Here is an 18,541-nt window from a genome sequence, read left to right as displayed (position 1 = left end):
TTAATAAAATGCAACATGGTTCCAGATAGTAGGTGTGTTAATGCTCGTATATTTATGAAATCATCATCCTGAAAAAAAAAATTTTTTGAAGATGGGTAGGATTTCAGCAGTTTCTATAGATATAGAAGATTTTATTTATGGTATTGTTTGCATTCACAGTTGTACCATTCTGGTCAGGCCCTGAGAATAATATTGTGGGAAGGACACATGACCTTCCAAACCTTTCATTCATGAAGAGGTCGTCTTGGCTGATCACAGGCGTGGTCTTTGTTAACTTTCTCCTTTTCCCTCCATTTGGTTCTTTGTGTATATTTTTATGAGATATCGAACTGCTATATAACGACTTAATATTATATTACTTTAAGTAATGACCTATCAACCTGACCAATTATCTGCTTTTCCCATGTCCATTCACTTTCACCTCTAATAGTGAGCGCATCCTTTCCAGATTGTGCTGTGTGAGGAAATTGCTGAATATAATGGTAAATATAGGTGCTATAAAATAACTGTTAATGTCTTAAAAGTTATCACATTTCAAATAAAATTCAATGACAGAAATTGACTAAGAATTTGTGTTAGGCTTAAAATACCAAATACCTGAATATTTGCATTTTTAAAACTATTTGTATCCTGACTAATCTGATAATTCAGAGTTCCCTCTTTAAATGAAAATATATTTATGTGGCACTTTATCATTGAAAAAGACAAATTATTTACTGTTGCTGCACATTGACCATAGAAGTACAGCTTACTGAAAATCTTCTGACCAAAAAGTTGGCTGATAAAGCAAACACCTTTTTTTTTTAGAAATTAGTCTCATGATACCAAGAGCAAGGCAGTAAATAAATACCACTGCTGTGTACAGTCCTGGCTTTCTTACTGCTCCCATTATGTAGCTGTGTATCCTAGCATATAAAATTGTCTACAAGTTTAGAAACAAACAAAAAGTCTAATTTATTGTGCTGAATTGTCCGGAGTTCTGCAACCTTGCTTATTCCTGCTTCTATAAATTCTTGTTGATATTTGCAATATTTCTGCTCCTATATAATGCATCTGCAGAACAAGTGTGGAAAGTTAAGATTGATGCAAACTGTACTGAAGTTAGTGGAGAGTCACCCATTACTTGAGTGGCTTTTCAATAAGAATGCAGATTTTAAAAAAAATACTTTAGGATAGAAGTTACATTACTGGCGTGGAAAAGTCACTGAATATGCACTTCCTTTATGTGAATTTCTAGTCAGTTAACTGCTAATGGCAGTTGATGTGGCTGTTCATTCATTTCAAATAAACTTTCTGTCTGAAACATCAATAATTCAACACTGTGCCAGAAAGAATTAATACCAGCAACATATAAGTTCTGCCTTTCCCACTAAGCTATCTTACCTTTATTATTGGTCACAACAAAAAGTGGATGGTGCATCAGAAATTAATTATCTCTCAGACTGTCTTACAAGCTAAATTTCAAAGAGAAGAGGTCATTAAGTGACCTAGACTTCTCTTCCTTGGGCCTTTACAGTTGAATTAAGACTGGAACTTGAAGTGTGTTCATGTTAAGTGTTTTAGATTGGATCAGAGTACACCTTTGAAGTGAATATCTCAGTCATCTCTACTTTGCTTTGATTCACATTGCAAACTGTCTTTGGACACAAGAAATGGATTCTTAGGATGAAACTAAGCTTGAAACCCACTTCAGTAACAAGCTTAATGCTCTCCTGAAGAAAATCATCATTCAGTTAACGAAGGCGACGCTAGAACTAGTTCAAAGTAGAAAAACCCTGGAAATGTAATTCTAAGCCCACCAGTTGTTTTTCTCTGCACATCTGTACTTATTCATTGGTGCTGTTGGTGATACTGACATAGCCTCAGTGTCTCATGGGGGATGATAATGTGCTCCTAGCTGACACTTTGCTGGGAAACTCATTGCCAGTAAGAGTCTCCTTGCTTTCTTTGTATGCCGTATATGTGACTCATGCTGTGGTGGGAAATCTCACGCTAAATAGTTCCTATTGGGCCATATATTTGTTTCCTCTGAAATTTGGAAAAAAAATTATATATATATATATATATATAAAAGATATGTGTATATATTTTATATATATACTATATATGTGTATATTTGTGTGTGTGTGTGTGTGTGTATATATATATATATACATGAAAAACTCCTCAGGAGTTACTTTGGACCAAGGAGAGTTCAGGAGTTCTTGGCACTCCATTTTTTTCCAAACAACAGAAGGTTATTTATAGGAAAGTTGATTAAAAAGGCCTTGTGCAGTTACAATGTAGCAGTGCATTATATTAAAGAATTATGTGACTTGTACTTTACATCCTGAACTGCTGTGCCTGTCTCAGGGTTCCCCAGTGTAAAAGAGACATGGGCATATTGGAGCAAGTCCAGTGAAGGACCACTAAGAGAATAAAGGTTTTGGAGCATCTAACATACAAGGAGAGGCTAAAAAAGCTGAGACTGTTAGCCTGGAGAAGAGAAGGATCAGAGGGATCTTATCAATATAAATACCTGATGATGGAGGTGGCAGAAGTGGGCAGTTGGCATAAACAGAAACACAGGAGATGCCATGTGAACGTACGAAAACACTTTTTAGCATGAGAGTGGTTGAACATGGGAACAGGTTGCCCAGAGAGGTTTTGGAATCTCTGTTCTTGGAGATACTAAGAACCTGGTGGGACACAGCCCTGAGCAGCCTGTTCTGGCTGAACCTCTTTTGAGCAGGGACATTGGACCAGATGATCTCCAGAGGTGCCTTCCAACCTCAAAAGTCCTGTGATTCTGTAGTTGGAAAGAATTAAGCAACCCGTAAATTAGTATTGCTAAATGCTGAAATTACTGAGTGCCTACGTTGCACACTTACAGGGTCTGTGTAATTGTACTTGTTTAGGATCTGTGTGGAGTAGTCCATTAAAATGGCAAGGTCATTGTGTTTCCGTCTTCACCACAAAGCCTTCTAGTATTTAAAATGTATTGTGATTCTTTATTTTCTTGCTGGGTTTTTTTGTCTGCTAAATGTGGCCTAGAGGTATGCTGTAAAAGAGAATATGTTAACATAAAATCACACCTAGGTAGCTTTTGTTTTTCAGGTTTCTCAAAATATGTCTGAAATTTTGTAAAGGAAAACATTATTTTTTCCTGGCTGACAAGAAAAATGAGCCTCAAATATGTCATAAATCCTATAAAAATCTATCTCATGAATATTTTTGTTTGTTAGATGTTTTGCCAATATATTACTGCAGAATATACTTAATAAAGATGCTCAAAATGATGTACCACCTCTATACAAGTGTTTCTCTAAAGAGGAAAACAAAGGACAAAATTGTAAATTTTTCATGAGCGTTCAGCTAAACACAGTAGCTATTAGATTAAGTATACTGAATTGTGTAAAGTTGTTAGTTGTCTAATATTCCAAAATACCTTTTACCGATCTAAAAGGAGCAATGATGAGGCGCTGCCATCATAGACTACAATAATCCAGAGTTTTCTGCAGCAGTGACTAGCTGGCAAAACTCTAAATTTTTCATTATTAGCCTTTAGTTCTAATACCGTAGCAAATAATATTTCCAAGGACATTGAAAAGCTGTATAGAGTATAAAATATAAATATACAGGAAGAAACTGCTTTTTCTTCTCATTTTCCCTGAATCAAACAAATACGATTGATTTAGTACATTGAACTGCTACAGAAGAAACTTGTCAGTTAAGCTGAAGGATGTCTCTTCCTGATGGATTTTGTTCTTTCTTAGAACTATTGCTACTGTATATCCACTGGTGCAAGTTACACTACAATTCGTCTTGAGTAACCTATGTATCTCAGAATGAGCCAGTCCAGTACTTTCCATCAGTAGGGTTAAAGAAAACAGTATTTCTGTCTTCATACATTAATTAGAAAAATAATAAACCACAAACTTAGCATGTCTTCTAAATTGCAGGTAACTATACTTTCTGGATATGTGTTTTCTTCAATGTGACAGGTAAATCATAAGATGTCTGGTAGGTTTTGACTGGCAAGTACTTCTTTGTATATAATGTAAAGTACACAGAAGGTACTGGGTTGCCTTTCATGGTCCATCTGTTCATAGTCTAGAAAAAGCATGGTCAGCATTCTGGCTGTGCATCAACCATATGACCACCCAGAGATAAAATCAGGTCTTTATAAAGCAAACGAAGTTGTTTCTATGACCACGTCACTTTTAGCACATCTGTAGGCCCTGGAAACAGTCTTTGCACCACCCATACAGACTGGTTTTTAGACAGTGTAGGAGCAGATTAGAGAAAGAACAGGGCTGATCACTTTGTACTTGCCAACACTTACATATTGCATAAAGTCAGTACTTTCAAATAAGAAGAAAGTTGGCCACTAGCCAGACTAGTCACTCATCAAAACTCAAACTAGAATTGATCACTTTTGTATGTCAATATGAATATCGCTAAAATTGTATCATAATCAGTGAGATGGGCTGTTTTACGCTTTCTTCTTAAACTCCCGTTGGTTTCTGTTCCCACCACTAAGAGAAATTATTGATAAAATATAATTTGATAGATAAACTACGGAATCACAGAATGGCTGAGGTTGTAAGAGACCTCTGGAGGTCTTTTGGTCCAACTTCACTGCTCAAGCAGGACCACCTAGAAGCATTTGCCTAAAACCATGTCCAGATGGCTTTTGAATATCTCCAAGGAAGGACAGTCCACAACCTGTGCCACTGGACAATCTGTGCCACTGCTTAGTCACCCTCATAGGGAAAGAGTGTTTCCTGATATTCAGATGGACCCTCCTGTGTTTCAGTTTGTGCCCATGGCCTCTCGTCCTGTCACTGGACACCACTGAAAACAGCCTGGCTTAATTTTCTTAGCATCATCTCTTCAAGTGTTTGGATAGAATCCCACTGAGCTTTCTCTTATGTAGGCTGAACAGTCCCAGGTCTCTCAGTTTGTCCTCACAAGAGAGACAGGTCAGACCCAAGACTGAACTAAAGCTGTCCCTGGACTAAAGACCTAGCCATTCAAGTTCGGTTGTGGTTATGGAAGGTGGTATATAAGTCTACTACATCAATGATCACACCACTAATCTTGACAGGGATTAGCAGCAGCCAGTTCAGTAATTTAGGCTTTATTGCCTTACTTAATATGTGGTTCAGTACACCACACTTTGTCACTCTAATTTCAATGGAGATTAAATGTGAGGACCTCTAATGAGACTGTGTTATAGTTTCTGCTAGCAGTTGAAAATTCACTGCAAGTAGCTCAAAAGCTGAATGTTTTTAATTGACTATTTCATGTGTCAGCACAGTGTTGGTAATTAAAGACTGTAGGACTACTGTAGATACTTTCAGTATTAAAAGACATTGTATGCTCTGTATGTTTTGCCTTTATTTTGCATTACATTTCCTGATACAGCCCCGATGAGTTACTATAATACGATTTTGCATTTCCTCTTTTCCACCTCTGGCTTCATGAAAGTACTACGACATATCAAATGCATTTTCATTTAGACAGACATAAGCAGTCTGTATTTTCCGACAATTGTTTCTACTTTGTTGCAGATCCAGGGAACTGGACATAATTACACTGATATGACAGTTGCTGAACCACTATCCACATCCTATTTCAAAGCCATATAGCAAGGGCAACTGGAGGTAGAGGCAGAAAACTCTGGCAGGGATTGCTAGTAGTTGACCTTTCTCAACTACTGTTTCATTCTGAATGAGAAATGGAGACCAAACTACAGCAAATAAATTCTAAACAAAGCAAAGGCAGAGAGTCAACAGAGGGATTTGAAGAGATAGAGCTTGAAGTCAAACAAAAGCTGCAAGAAAAAAAAGATAAAATTAAGGAAAACATACATCTATCAGTTATGTCTCTAAATGTCAGAAACAAAACATGCTTGGCTTTGCATCTTCAAATATGAAAATCTATTTTTAGAGGTATTACTAAATGCTATGAAGCTATTACTTTATGTTACTAAAAGGATACAAACATCTGAAATTTGTTGGGTGGCTCCTTTCTTTCTTTTGCTTCTAAGTTCATATATTGCCCTACAGATGACAACATGTAGTGTTTAGAGTACATAAAATTTGGAGTGTATGAAGTATTCCCTCATTATCTATTGTGAATTGTAGTCAATATAAGCGTATGTATCCAGAGTGGTCTGGTTTCCAGCAGTGTTTCAATTTTCAGGAGTTATTAGACTAGGTTTCCCAATAGACAGTTGCCTTCTATCTCCATCCATGGCAAACCATCAACAATTCTGTAACCTTCTGTTGTCTTTTCTACACCTGCCTCCAAGATATCTCTTCTAAAATGCTCATAAAATTGTGGTTCACCAGAAGAGGTTCACAAAAAGTGCCGATTATTAACTTTCTGGTAATGTTACACAGCTTGTACATGCAGGTTTACACTCAAGACTGTCCACCCTACTTAAGACAGTAGGTCTGTCTCTTATTAGTATTTAACTCTGACTTAATTGTATTACAGCAAATACAAAGTTTATAACCTCTAACTATATTGGACAGCATGAAGCAAACAGTTCAGCCTAACAGCTGCCCACAGTACGCTCTGCTTGGCCATACTAAATGTAGTACAAAACTTTCTTTAATTATTTAATGCTGAGAAAATTTCAAGTATCACAGAGATGAATATGGTTTATCCAGATAAGTACCCATAGGAAGAGGCATCTGAATATACGTGTCTTTAAAAGAGCAAATGTGAGCTGACAGCAAACTTTTAAACATACCATCACAAACCAACGATTCAGACAGGTCAGTAGTTGAGGTAACTTTCTCCACCAGCTCAGACGTGAGATTATACCTGGATCGTTGCTTCCTTTGACTAATTCTGTAAGAACTGATCTTACAGTAATCCAGTTTTATAAATGAATGAGCATATAATGCTTGGACTTGCACAAGTTTTAGCACCAATTTAGAGGTCTTCATTGCACGTTCCTCACCCACATTGGCAGAACACCAAAGTATGTAGCATCAGGACACCTCACAGGAACAAAATGAAAGCAGATTACTTCATGGGATGCCTCACACTCCAACTTGAAATACTACAGCTAATTGGTTAGAGGAACAGACTAAAACATGGCACTCCCTTTGTCATGCAAAGCACACTGCATCACCGTGAGTGAATAAAATTTGCTCTAAACATAGTGGGTGAACAGGAAAGTTGGTGTATTTTGTGTTAGAATATATGACAGGCATGAAGTTGCAGCTATGGAAACATCTGCATCAAGGAGAAGCCCACCTGTACTTATGAAGTATATCTCTCCCACAAAAAGCCTTTACTTCATGTGAGTGTCCTGAAGGCAAATGACAATGTAACATGATCCAAGTAAGAAGAGGTGCAAATAAGACACCATCAAGGATGTACAATCTGTACTAAGTTTGTGTACATGTGCGGCACAATTACATGGGGACTGTGTTGCAGTTTTGAGTTCCTTGTTTTGAAGTGGTATCTCTGTCATTAAGACAGCAAATTATGAAAATTTTATATTTTATGGCTGAAGTACACCATTTATTTAAAAGTACACTCACAAAATGGAATCTCATGAATGGTTCTCTAAAGGATGTTGTTTTGTTTGTAGAGAAATCTTAATGACCAGATAGCTGTTCATAAGGAGGGACCAAAGGTCTATTCTGGACTCCTTTTTTTTAACACACGTGAAAACAGAGCTTTAAAATGTCTGTCAAAGATCACTAAGAACATGAATGGTTTTGTTTTCCTGTGCAGTTGTGTACATTACAGTAACAATAACTAACATAAACATGGCAGAGAACAGACAAAGCTAAGTGACCACAGTTTGAATTTTCCCTTCTCTGTCTTAATGTAGTGTTTTAATCCTGATAACAAACGTCAGTGGTGGTGTGGAATTAATTATTTTCTTGCTTACTCTTGCTTACATTTTTCTAATAATAACAAAAAAAATCTTGATATCATTCTCTGTGGTAATTATTTCCAATAAAACAATAGAATTGTAATCCAGGCTGCTCAATACCTTCACCTTCTAGTATTACACAGAATTTTGTTTTCCAAATAGCTTTATATCACTACAGTTTTGAAAAGCAGACAGTAGCTCTAAATGAGAGTAATAGCTTTGAAGGAGCAGGTTTTGAGCTGTATTTACCCTCTTACCTTCCTCTGCTCCCTGCTTAAGCTACCGTTGATATTCCATGGCTAATAGCTATCCTTTTCTGGAGAAGTGAAGAGCACAGAGTATATACAAAAACATATTTCAGTTTGAATACTTGTAGTAACTTAACAATATCACACATCCAAGCTACAAAAATGATCAGGTAACTATCAAGTTAAACTGCATGTTCTTCAATTTGCCAGATATTATAAGATGTATGTTTATGCTATTATTTATGAATGTCAAGTAGATAATTTAAACCTCAAAGGATGTCATGAGAGTCTGTAAACAGAACATATGTAAGTGCATTGTTTCACCCAGGTAAAATACTGATGTGATTTTGCTTAGAAAAACATCATTGATGTATCACAAACACACCTTAAACAGTATGCAGCTTTTATCATTATAATACAGGATATGTTTGTTATACTCATGATGCCATTTTAGTGCCGTGTCATATTTGTCTGCTTCCACTGCAGCCATCGGTAATTCAGTTTGTTATTTTGTCCTGGTGTAAAGAGAGGATGTTACTGAACCTTAGGTGTATACCAAATAAACTAAATGCAAATGAAAGCAGTGGTGAAACCTTCAAATACATAGACACTAGTTCTAAATAGGCTGAATGGCAGAGCAGAAAATCCTATTATAACATTAAAGAAAATAAAGGGGCAAAACCTTGTTTTTAAAATGCCTTGATAAAGGATTAAATACTACGGTATACCATGTTCAAGTCTCTGAAAAATCTGTATTTACTTACCAGATAACATGCAGAAGTTCTGAGTAAGCATCTTGAAATACTGATGGTTTTTTTTTTTTTAGTGAATTACCCAAACAGTAGTTTGAGGTAAATCATGTTAACTGTTATTTTTAAAGAATAAACTGTTTAACTGACAGGCACTTAACATTTCATGCACACATCATAACACTAATACCTCAGGCACGGCATAACTACTATGTATTATAACATTTTTTGTTATAAGAAACTCATAAAAACAGCAATGCCAAGTAAGGTGGTGACTTTTGACCATAGAACTCAGAACAACAATAACCTGTGGGCTGAAAGAAAATATGTATTGCAATATGATCCCTAGTGAACAATAGTGCACATAATAAAACTACCAGACATAAAATGTTAGGGGTATAAAAACTTAAATTTTGCAGAATCTCCCTATTGACCAGCTGTTTGAAATATGGCCAATGGGAAACATGGAACAAGAATGACACCTACTGGTCTAATAGACTTTCCATCAGGGAGGATTCTCGTTTCTCTTCATTTAAAAATAAATGTACAGTTGTATACGTACACACCCATGTATGTGTATTCTCAGTCTCATCATTGATACTACTGTTTCCAGTGCTAAAATCAGTATTCTTTATAGCCACGTATTCCCTGACTCAGCTTGTAATCTAAGGAGAAAATCTACGAATACAAGGTAGAAATGTTCTTAACTTTGTTCAATCTATATTCCTCAAGTCTGAAACTCAGCTGCAGAATGCTGATGTGCAACAGCATGTCCATATACTTCTTTGACTTAACTTCTTTTTGATTGAGCAAACAGCCATATTTATAATCCACTGACCCCCTTTGATTAAGTGCCCCGTTTTTTTTGAGGCATTCTTAAAGAAAGACATTAAAAAGAGAAGAAGTATTTTTGGACTTCTGCTCTAGAGGGTCATTCTATTATTATCAGAAAGCACAGAAAAATACAGATAAATGGATTTTGGGAGAAATGGCAAATCAAATTAACACCTGTGTGTAGGTGAATGTATTGAAAGAAAATTCCCGGGCATAATTAAAAGAAATTGGCGTCTGTTCCTGACATAAATGTTTTCTAATGATTGGTTTCATTTAAAAATTAATAGCATTGTCATGTTCCCTTTCTTAATATTTACCTCGAAATAACAAATTCAAAATCTTATAAAATGGTTATCCATAAACAAGCAGAGAGGAAAAGATAGCTTTTCAGAAAACACAGTGCTTAAATAGGCAGTAATGCTTTCATTGCTCCCTGCAATATTCTGCCCTGTGCTCTCCTCACCAATACATGAATATTGTTGATTGACAAAAGCCTGCATAGATATGAATCAAACCCTTTTTTGTGTTAATTCATATGAAGATGTTACGATATTCTACTGCATATTTTTCTGCTTCTGAATCTATTTCTGTACCACTAGTAATAAAAAGGCCTGCTTCTTTCAAAGGTCTAATTACAAACCTCTAGAGAAAGCAGGGCAGTGGAATTCAAACATTGCCATGGTCACTGATCTCGAGCTGAACAGAGAAAGCAAGTCCGATACAGTCTTCTACTCTACTTCTAAGCGTTGTTGAAAATCCGCACCTAATGTCAGTTATATTTATTTACATACCATATTACATTATTGTCTTTGTTTTGGCTGGGATAGAGTTAATTTTCGTTCTAGTAGCTGGTATAGTGCTGTGCTTTGATTTAGTATGTGAATAATGTTGATAATGCACTGATGTTCTAGGCGTTGCTAAGCATTTGAGAATTTTCAGCTTCTCATACTGGCCTGTGAGCAAGAACGCAGGGAGTGCAGAAAAGGTTGGGAGTAGACACAGCTGGGACAGCTGACCTCAACTGACCAAACAGACATTCCATACCATATGACTCCATTCTCAGTATATAAAGCTGATGGAAGAAGCAGGAAGTGGGGATGTTCAGAGTGATGGTGTTTGTCTTACCAAGTACTCTTACGTGTGACAAAGCCCAGCTATCCTGGGGGTGGCTGAACACGTGCCTACCAATGGGAAGTAGCAAATGAATTCATTGTTTTGCTTTGCTTGTGTGTGCGGCTTTTGCTTTACCTATTAAACTACCTTTATCTCAACACAAAAGTTTTCTCACTTTTCCCCTTCCATTTCTCTCCCTCATCCCATAGGGATGGGGAGTGAGCAAGCAGCTGTGTGGTGCTTAGTTGCCAACTGGGGTTAAACCATGACCTAAAAGAATATCTGTCTTAAATCAAGACAGATAAGATATACTCTGCCCTTCGCAAATGTCTCCTTGGGAGCCAGACTTGAGAGGTGCTATGAGCTTTCCTATAATAGAAATAACAAAGAATTTGATTTACATGGAAAACATGATGGGCTGCTAGCTAGGTGTGTTAATATGCTGACCATTTCATTGTGGATGCATGCAGGCTCCTGAGAAATACTGTTTTACATGTTACCAAAGCTGCAGCCTAATCTGAGTCCTACTCGTGAAATGTTCTTGAATGCAGTTGGTAGACCTATCAGGAAGACAGCTTTCAATAAATTCTAACATAATGGGCAACATATCAGGTTTTCTGTGATTTGCATCAGAAGGCCCCCAGCTTGTGCATGTCCTATTAAAAGATTTGTGGCTTTATTACTGTGTCATAGCTGTAATTCATTTTATAGAAATGAATTTGTTCAATGAATGTAGCAAGAATTTCCTCTTCTTTTTCAAGAAAAATGTGATGGTCTGATTAAGTTACTGGAATAGAATATAGGATTTTGTAGTTAGGTTTCTGATTTCAAGTCTTAATCTGAATTTCTTTGTGACTTAAGTTCTCCACCTGTAAAATGGAGAAAGCAATTTCTTTCTACTCACTTTTATTCAGCTTTGCCTGTTTAGGTTATAAACTCTTCCAGGTAAAGCATGTATTCATTTCTTTGAGTGTATAGAGTTTAAAACCAACAGAGCATTGGTTTTGCTCAGGTCACCACAAGAATCCCACTGATTAGGCCCCAAAAAAAACATGGCTGCTTGCCTAACTTCTCATGTCACAGAAGTGCGATTTCTCTGTTGTCCTATCCTTCACATTCTTTCCTTGCTGATGTATATTTCAGTCTATCACATCTCTGTTCTTTTCCATATCTGAAATTGTTGGGGGAATTTTACAGGTCACAAGGAAAGAGGCACATGTTATAGCCTTTTCTACAGGTTCCCTTCATTGTCTCTTTGCTAGTAGATTAGAGAGTGCTAGGGAAGGTTCCCAGATGTAAGACCCTATTATATATTGGGTTAGATAGCCAGAAGAGTTCTTTGCACAGCTCTGGGCCAAGCAATTGTCAGTTTTCCAAGGAATATGTGGGCACGGTCCCAGTTCCACAGTTTTCCTTTTTAAAGTTGTCAGTGGCAATGGTGGGATATAAAAGAAGTAACAGCAAAATGTGTACAGTATGGCCGGTTTTTAAGAGATATGTGACCACAATGAATGGCCTTCAACAAAATAAATTGTCTCTTCCTTTCTTATCAGCACTGTAACATCTGGATGCCTATTTGGAGCATGTATTTATGAAGCTACTTGTCCTACAAACGCAACAAGACATTTCATAAGAAGTTTCTCTCTTAAACTTTCCTTAAAGTTCTTGTTTATTGGCTACTCCTTTTAGATTGGTTTGAAAAGTGCTTATTTCATCCTTCTAAGGCAACAGAGATATTTTGAAATGAAAAGAAAAAGGAAAGCAAAGAGACATTGTCTAATTTTTCTCACCTATAAAATCTTAATTTAAATGGCATCTAAGTTAATAATTCATTGTAAATACATTATGTGATCATGGAATCACAGAATAGTTTGGTTTGGAAGGGACCTTCAGTGGTCATCTAGTCCAACCCCTCTGCAATCAGTAAGGACATCTTCAACTAGGTTGCTCAGAGCCCTGTCCAGCCTGGCCTTGAATGTCTCCAGGGATGGGGCATCTGCACCTCTCTGGACAACTTGTTTCAGTGTTTTATCACCCTCATTGTAAAAAATGTCTTCCTCATGCCCAGCCTTAATTAATTAATTGATTAGAGAAGTCTCCTTTTTTATTATGCAGTTTTGCATTATGGTATTATCTGCATTACAAATATACATTGTTTGTTTTCTCAGTGTAACTGTTCGTAGTAGTATAGTTAGACAAAAGACAAATGAGCTGGAGTTGGATTATCTCTGGAAGAGTTAGCAGAAAGGCAGTATTTTAAATGTGTTTAAAGTGTTTGGTTTGGGTCCCGTAAATATTGTGTAAGTTATCTTTCCTGAAATAAATTTGCTACCACTGTATTTAGCAGCCAGCTGCATAGTAGAAACTGAGGACCTTAGTGCAAGCCCATGCAAATTACTTCAGTGCAACTGCAGTTTACGTGCAGCTCATGTATACGCACAAGAAGTCCTAGCACACATGTTAGATCTTTGTCTGGCTCACTTTATTTCCTCTGTACCAAGTATACTACAAGGGGAAACTGGACCCTGCCCTTTGCTGTCACAAACTCTTACATTTCCTACTTTCTGCTTGTTGACATAAATGTGAGATTATTGTCCCTCTGTTCTTCGTGAATAAGTCCAAGATTGCATCTCTTTGTGGATTCATGCTAGAAAAGCATCCTGCCCTGAATGTTCATTTGAAAGACATCATTAAAAACAGATGCACATTGTAAAACATTAATTTGAACAAATATTCATGATAATCCTTTTGTGATATTCACCCTACACCATCTTCAAGTCTGGAGAGAAGGTTCAGGTCAGTTCTTGTTCTGTCCCCGCAAAGTATGATGAAAAATTCTAAATTCCTATTACAGTGTGTGTGTAGATAATCCACTTTAACAGTTGAAATAGAATTTGAAATGTGTGTCCCCAGCCTACCCAGGTGACTCTTCATATGAGTTCCTTGCTCAGGAAAGTAAGGAGACTGTTTCACCTCACTCAGAGTCTGTTGAAGGAATTAAACAGTAAAAGCAAAAGAAGACTCGATCAGACAGTTTTATCTGCTTCAAGGCTTTTTAGCTCTCCATGAAATGAGTCTTGCTTGAAAAAGCATAGCCTCAGGACGTGTGATTAAGGACTGTTAAATACTCGGCAAATGGTCACAGCATCAAATAGAAGGAAGAGGAGAGACGAGGGGAGAGGAAACCTTGCATATCAGGCCAGTGTAAGAGCAAAATGTAAGTTCTTACTTTATCACCTTCACTCTATGCAGATGACTGCTGCAAAAAATCCCTTCTGAAAAGTGATTTTTCTAGGAAGATAACAATAAATGACAGGTTAGAAGAGGGAACAATTTACTGATGTTCTGAACCTGAATAGTTAGCTACCTGGGTGAGGCTTATTTTCTTTCCTTTTTTTTCATTTGTTCTCACTTTTATTATAAACCCTCAAGCTCTGGAAATGGGTGCCTTCAATTACAAGTTATTTAAATCAGCTGTTCGAGTAATGTTTTTGCTATTTTGATCAACTTTTGAATGCTAATTAGAACATTCTTCCTACTGTTTTTCTCCTTAGGAGCTAGAAACTCAGCTGTGTAAATCAGCTTTTGATGATGTACACAGTGGTACATTTGATTCTGAACATTTAAACGGAACAGAGATGTTGCAACAGCATATTTACCATAACAGTATTCCACTTCTATTTGTCAACAGTATCAAAGAATGGCAGTGGGAAAACAGATAGCTTTGTACCTAGGGGGTTAGACTGCAGTTCAGGATGTCAGTTCTTTTGAATTAGTTTTTGTGAATGAGCTTAAAATACTAGGTCAGCTCTTTTTCCATAACACATTTCCTGTCTGACTATTAAATCTGAATCCCTTGTCTGAAAAATAGGGAACAAATTTTCCTACCACACCAAACTACTTTCAAGCTCTTTCTAAAGCTGTCCTCACCCTTCTCATAAATGATGAGTGCTACATAGGACCTGAGGAGTACCTTTTTTATTTTTTAAACAGCGGGATGTCTACAGGAGAATGAGTGACATTTTTATTGACACTCTCCCTACCTCTTTCCCAACTGAATTTTCTTCATAATTATGTTGTGTGGGATGCTAAACAGCAGACAAACCTAGCACACCAACAGGATGCAGCTAATGAGACCAACACGATTTCTCTTCTCAGTCTACTCAGAAGAATTCACCAGATTTTAAGATACAGAGAGATTTATCTTTCCTGGTCTGCTAGATGTGAAGGTGCTGTGGTTCCTGACATGCAGATCTAGCCTGCAGTGAGACTGGGCACACATTCTCTCTGTACACAATATACACGCTCTGTACAAAAGCAGCCAGCCACCAACAAGTCAACTCCAACATGAAAATAATGCCTTTAGAACTGACACCACAAACAGCAATCACACAAATTTGAACTAGCCTGATCAGGGCTGGAACTAATTTGAAGATGATCAGATCAGCGCATCTTTTTCTTACTTGCCAGCTAATCAGACTCAAAGAATGCTACCAGATCTTAACACCCTCCACATACATATACTTGCACACGGCCCTCTGTAGCTGGCCTAGACTTCCCAGTAGTCTGCCCTCAGATCTCATGTCTCACTTAGTGGCTAGTCTAGCTTGACATTTGCTGCTCTCACAGGCAAACATAGATCTCTCCAGTAGCTGGCCCACAAACCTATGGTCTCCCCAGTATCTCCCACACTGCTTGAACTGCTTGCCAATTTGTCTGCCTTGAAGTCTGCAAGCTTCTTGTACACAAACATACACAGGCAGAGCAGAGAGCACTTCAGACAAAAAAGTATCTAGTGAATTTACCAGCTACTTGATTAGATGTGACTAGCTCTTTTTATTCCCCCTTCTCTCTGTTTCCCCTTGCTTGTTCTTTCCAGATCCACCATTTCTCTGCCCATGCCTCTTCCTGACTAAACGACCTGCCTTCATCCCAGTCTTGCCACATTCACACCAAAATCTGAAGAGCTGGAGACATGAATACAAGTTTGTTTATGTTAATGTTTTCTGATGGTAAAACCTCCTTAGAGGAAGACTGACAGTCTTGTTTAGTCTGTGGAGTTAATACCTGTACCTGGATGGTTGTCAGTATCTGTATTCTGCTCTGTAGGAAACTATCTGGGCAAAGAACTCTGAAGTTTATCTCACATCTGTGCATAATCCTAAACAAACCAAGAGTCAGATGTCAGCAACAAATGAAAAATAATTCCAAATTTATGCAAAACTTATGATAATAAGACTAAATATGCAAGAGGAGGCAGTATCAGACAGAAAGCAATGTTAAGATTTTAGGGTTTATTTAATTACTTACACCTTTTGGATCTCAAATATCACAAGCTTTTGCAGCCTGCCTCTTCTCTTTGTGTAACTGAACATCTTTCAATGATAGCATTAACCACAAGCTGATTCTGAATTAGAATCAGAATTCTGACTTCACATGGACAGCCAAGACTTGGCTGGATACAGCTGCAGGGCTCCAAATAAATATCTACAGTTTGTTCTGAGGGAATATAAAGTCAGTTTGTTACAGTGATATAATTACAGTCTTCATAATCGTTTTGTTCTTGCATTTTGGATTTGGGCACTCCTGAAGAGATCTCAGATGTGTTATATTACAGAGGTTTCTGTGATGCTTGTTTTTTCCTCTCAGGATTTGGAAAACGGTGGATTCGTGAGTATGAAGTAGAGCATAGCAGGTTGAGGATTTTCTATTCATAACATAATTATAGGGGTCTTTTATACGAGTAGTTCAGTAGGAATCCATATTTGGTAATTCTTCTAGTTTGGTAATTGTGTATGTAACTCCCAGCAGAGGTATACAGTGCTAAGGACAGGTGCTTCAGATTCAATGGGAATAAAAAAAGGGAAAAGATTTTTGGCACTATGTATTTATGTGGCTATTGACATCAGCTAGAGGAAGAAGAATACTAGTACAATGGTTTCCACTTAATGTGATCACTAGCTAATTTGATCCTCCCTGTTATTTGATTTGATCTCCAGGAAATAAATCATTTCCATTGATTCTTATTGTGGGTTCTTATTGCTTATTTTGTTCACGTCCACTTCAGCTAATACTAGATAATTCAATCAACATTTATTGAATCTGCCATGGAAAATGGAAGGGTAAATCATGTTGTTTGCAATGTAAAAATAGTCTTGTATCTAGCTTCTTTTCTAATCTCCTTTTCAGCTTCCCTGCACCAGTACATAATGGCTTGAAATTAGTAGTTACCTTTGAGAGAAGTTGGAAATTAACATTTTATGGCACCTGCAACATGGCCAAGCACAAGTTAAAAATAAAAATGTAAAAAGCAATTAATAGATTTCTGCTCTCATTTGTACTGATGTATAAGAATCCATACTGGTGAAGTTAGGCAAGCTACACTGGCATGAAAGTAATCAAACGAACAGATATATCCCTCGTCTGTCCTAATATTAAGTAATGAACACATACAGAGTGTTGATTTTAAATGGAAATTTCAATAGTTTTGCTTTCCTAGATAATTTTATCAACATGCATTCTAGATGCTCTCCTAAGTTTCCTGTGGATGAATCAGTCACTTATTTAGTACGATGCAAGTAAGGTGAAAGCTAAGTTACTAAATAGCCAGGCTGTGCTGCAAATTCAGTTGAGTCAGTGGCTGTGAAAAGCGGAGGTGGAAAAAATTAAGTTAATGATGATGGAAACAGTAATAAGTCTTTTGAGCCACTAATGCAAAGAGATGTTACACCAGCTACTGCTATTAAAATGAAGGGAAGCCGTGGAGGTGACTCTTTTGTTCACTGACTGGTGACCACATTCCTTAGGCATGAAGCGTGACAACCATGATCTTCCTAAACACAAATACTCTCTAAATTTTTGCCCCAAAATGGGGGATCCCAAACAAGTTCTCCTATTGAACAATGGATAAATAAGGCTGGGGTTTACTTGGATTTTCAGTGTCGTGACAGCCCTTTTAGTAAAGATACCAGTATAAAATCAAACAGCAACCCAATGGAGCTGAAAATATTTCATATGTGAACAACTGCTCCTAATGGAATCTCTGCTCTAATTTTATCATTCCTTATTTTTATGGACAGCCACTCAAAGACAATAGTTATTTTTGCAGCATGACCAAGTGTTTTTGTTATATTTATCAGCAAATAAGTAGTATTCTATTATAAGGAGATACTGTGTATTTTATTTTAAATAGTTCATACATGTTGCAAATTACTGAATTGTAAAATATGAGACTGCAGAAGAAAAACCTAAAGCTTGATGTATTTACATTTAATAATGTGATTTTAGCGAAGGAATAAATATAAAGAAATGCTTGAGAATGACCACTGTTTTCAGTTCTGTGCTAAGGATTTGTATATTTTACTCTAGAATGTTCCCTGCTTCAAAGAAAATGGGAAATCCCATGCATAGTCTTCCTATTACGAAATGTTCTTGGAAAGAGACAGACATTTTAGTGAAATGCAAATGATTGTGCTCAATAGTGAGATGGAAAGTAGTCATGTGTCTAAATCATGCCACATATTTTATAACTGGAGTTACAGTATGCATACATCAATGCTAATTAAATTCCAGTATCTTTTCCCACATCTCTTTGTAAGTTTCTAAAATATTAATAATTTTCACTTCTAAAAGCTCTTTAAGAATCATCTTTCATCAATCTATCAAAATGGAGATTCATATACTGCTATATGACTGGAGATCTTATACTC

The sequence above is a fragment of the Columba livia genome, chromosome 3, assembly GCF_036013475.1.
Source record: "Columba livia isolate bColLiv1 breed racing homer chromosome 3, bColLiv1.pat.W.v2, whole genome shotgun sequence".
NCBI classification, from domain to species: domain Eukaryota; kingdom Metazoa; phylum Chordata; class Aves; order Columbiformes; family Columbidae; genus Columba; species Columba livia.
Note: the sequence above shows the minus strand (reverse complement) of the source record.